The following is a 3,302-nucleotide window of genomic DNA, read 5'->3' on the forward strand; positions in this document are numbered from 1 at the left end:
ATTCAAACAGTTTGTTTTGCCAGTGCAATGCTCTGATTGTCATGGTTGGCTTTGTATTACGAGGCATGGCTTGACACAAGCAAGTAGTTCAATGTCTTTATATGTCTTGGTGCCAAAGCCTTAGCTGGTAGCCACGTGGAAAATAAAACAGCAAATGTGTGGACAAGTTGAAAGGAAAGCTCTGCAAAATGCTAAAGATTTCACGCTGTCAGCACCTAGTTAGGACAGGAAACCAGTGACACAAATAGCTGTTGTGTGGCTGCCTCAAAATGATCCCTCTCAGCCTTTCGTTGTCACCTTTTCGACAGGCTCGCCGTGCTCGATAACATCTAACACACCGGGTTGCTCGTAGGTTTCGATGATACGCCGTGCGGCTGGCATTGCACTGACACCTCTCACCTCACTACGAGCTCGCAGGCCCAATTACGTAAAACGCCGTGGGCATTTGATTACCACACCTATGGCTCCACTTCTGCAGGTAAAAAACACAATCCTAGTTTTGTGGCAACACATTTAAAAGAGTGCATACATCGAAGCACCTGAAGCTGTTCCTACATTAGTATAGTCCTCTATTATGCCAAGGGGCTTATTTTGGACTCAGCCTTTTTGTAATTGCCCTGACAAATTCAAGTGATTAATATAAAAACATTTAAAAAAAAAATGAATGACAGCAGTGTGTGATTAAAAGTTCATTTTATTTTGTTTCAAGCAGTGAGATACAGTCTGAATGTTTCATTTGCAAATTGCAGCTTTAATTACACCATTACAACACGGATTATTTCTGCGCACTTAAAACGTGATTTATGCGTTTGACTCAAAGATCAATTTCCTTTAAGTGTTTTTTTTTTTTTTTTTTTTTGTAAACATTAACATTGGAACGGCTTCATGGCTGCAGAGCTTCATTTCACACTCATGAACCTTTTTATTTGTTTTCCTCAGGTATCACCGATTCTAAAAACAACAGTGCTTAATGTAGACAAAACAATATCTTGTGGACTTTCTTATATTACTCAAAAGACATTTCTGAATGTATTAAAGGTAATTATAATGGGGAAGGACAAACCATGGAAAAAAAAATATTGCAGATAGTTGCTAAATGTTGTTAAATAGCAAGAGAAATAAGTCAGGTCAAGGCCGTCCATCGCAAAGTCAGAAGACAACATATTAAAAAGAGATTAGAAAGAACAGAGATACAAGAAAGGAAAATTGCAATATAACATTTCATTAGGTGGCCCGATACAAAATATATGAAAGTCAGTAATAATTTTCCCGATAAGCGTTTGAGTGTAAATGTGCATTCTACTGCTGGTTTTGGACTCTAAATAAACAATACTTACAACTGGCTCTAAACTTTTTTTATGCACCTCAAATGAAAGTCCATCGCCTCACTTTGAATCCCACATTTATCAAGACATGAAGCAACTCCTTGTTTAAGAAACTGTTAACATTGGCGCAAATCTATTTTTTTTTTCTCTTTGTCTGCTACTTTCTGTGATTGTCCTCCGAGTGTTTGACAGTGACAACGTCAAATGGCTTTATTATGCATGCAGAACGCACACGGAATGTCAGCGGCAGACTCTGGCTTTAACATGGAAATTGGCCGGGCCCCTAAGACGCGAGTTGATGTTTTCTAAGTGCATGCATGCAAGGCGATGGAGTTGTTGCCGGCTGAGGGCTAAACAGGCAAAAGACAAAAATGACAGGGATTTCACCGGCGAATCCTTTTAGCAGGCCACTGACACATGAATGGGGGGCAAAGGGAGAGAAAGGAGAGGAGAGGGAGAGTGAGGGAAGGAGGGAGGAAGAGAGAGAGAGAGAAAAAAAAGAGTAGACAACCAATTTGGGAGTAATGCAACTAAAAACTGACAAGTGTAATTTCATCCATCTGGGCCGATGTGTAAAAAGCGCTGCTCTGAACATTCCCCATGATTCCCCCTGATTGATCTTCCCCTGGTCTGAAACACCTATTATTAGCCACGAGCCTAATAGCACCAGGATGGCTCAGCGCTCTCCCAGGGGCCAATTCTCCGGTCATCTGCCCCTCACTCACCACAGCTGTGGAAACCAACCAGGGAGAGGTGGTGGGCGAGCCAGGCAGGCGGGGGAGGAGGGGGGCAGTTAGGAAGAGATGTGGCTGCCAAGAGTGGATGGAGGCGTACCTATGGGGGGGGGGGGGGGGGAAGGGGGGGGGGGAAGGAAGGGAAAAAATGGCGAGAGGTATGGAGGGGTTGGGGGTTGGGGGGGTTAGAGTTGATGTGGAGTGGATATGAAGAGGGAGATGGGGAAGAGGGGACAGGATGGAGACCAGAAGCTGGACGCAGACTCGGAGTCGGGGGAGAAAGTGATGAAAAAGCCAGGGAGAGAGTCAATAGAAAGGGGAAAAAGGGAGACAAAAAAGAGACAGAATTACTCAAAGTACGCGCAATCATTTCTGTTTTCACAATAAAAAAGTTCAATTAATCCTTCATTTGTTGATTGCATTCACATGCAAAAAGTGACAAACATAATTTCGACGAAATGAAAAGTCCACCCCATCGATGTTTTAGGCATTTTAACAATAATTCTAATAATAACGCCCCTTATTTATCCCGGGACGCCCTATTGAGATGTTGCAACGAGTCCTGATTAAGACAGAAGCATGAACATGAACTAAAACAGTGTCACACACACAAAAAAAGATAGAAACAAAGCAATTACAGTAATAATACCAAAAAAGACAAAATAGGCTGTTAAACATTTGGGAACACCTTTCGTTCAGAGCAGTTTATAGAAAATTAAAAATCTCAAGATAGAGAGAGAGAGAGAGGTGAAGGCTGATGATGTTACGAATCGAGTTCCACAGATGTATGAGAAAATTTGACAGCATTTCTGAATCGGACTTATTATCATAAAGACCAGGATGACATAATGAAAGGCATGGAATATAAATAGGCAATTACCCAACATACAGCAAACATGAGGAAACAGATCCATTCTAAAGAATCAGAGATGGGAGAGAGAGAGAGAGAGAGAGAGAGAGAGAGAGAGAGAGAGAATCATCACAAAGTGTAATGCAGCTAAGTCAAGTCTTTTCAAGTAAGACTGTTGAAATGAAATGGAAAAACAAATCCAACAAACGATTAATGCGAGCGTCAATGAACAATTATTCATCCAGACAGACTTCTGAGATTTCTGTTTCAATTTTACCATCTAAGCTAAGTGGAATTTCCTTAAGAGGGACAACTGAGCAACATATATAGCAGATCTTTTCAATATTATTCACACAAAAAAATTATATATATATATATATATATATATATATA

At 40.9% G+C, this 3,302-nt stretch overlaps 2 long non-coding RNA genes across 2 annotated transcripts in view; one reads left to right on the forward strand and one right to left on the reverse strand.

Moving 5' to 3' along the window:
* Positions 1–676: 676 nt before the first annotated feature.
* Positions 677–3,302, reverse strand: part of LOC106959845 (uncharacterized) — a 30,203-nt gene continuing 27,577 nt past the window's right edge. Inside the window, exon 2 of the long non-coding RNA XR_001427445.1 lies at positions 677–2,311. This is a non-coding gene — a long non-coding RNA (uncharacterized LOC106959845). The remainder of the gene's footprint in view (positions 2,312–3,302) is intronic.
* LOC106959846 (uncharacterized) lies at positions 2,307–3,097 on the forward strand. Its single transcript, XR_001427446.1, has 2 exons — positions 2,307–2,806; positions 2,996–3,097. It is a non-coding gene; the product is annotated as an uncharacterized LOC106959846 (long non-coding RNA).

The sequence above is a fragment of the Poecilia latipinna genome, unplaced genomic scaffold, assembly GCF_001443285.1.
Source record: "Poecilia latipinna isolate Pla-1442-1.1 unplaced genomic scaffold, P_latipinna-1.0 Scaffold1125, whole genome shotgun sequence".
Lineage (NCBI taxonomy): Eukaryota > Metazoa > Chordata > Actinopteri > Cyprinodontiformes > Poeciliidae > Poecilia > Poecilia latipinna.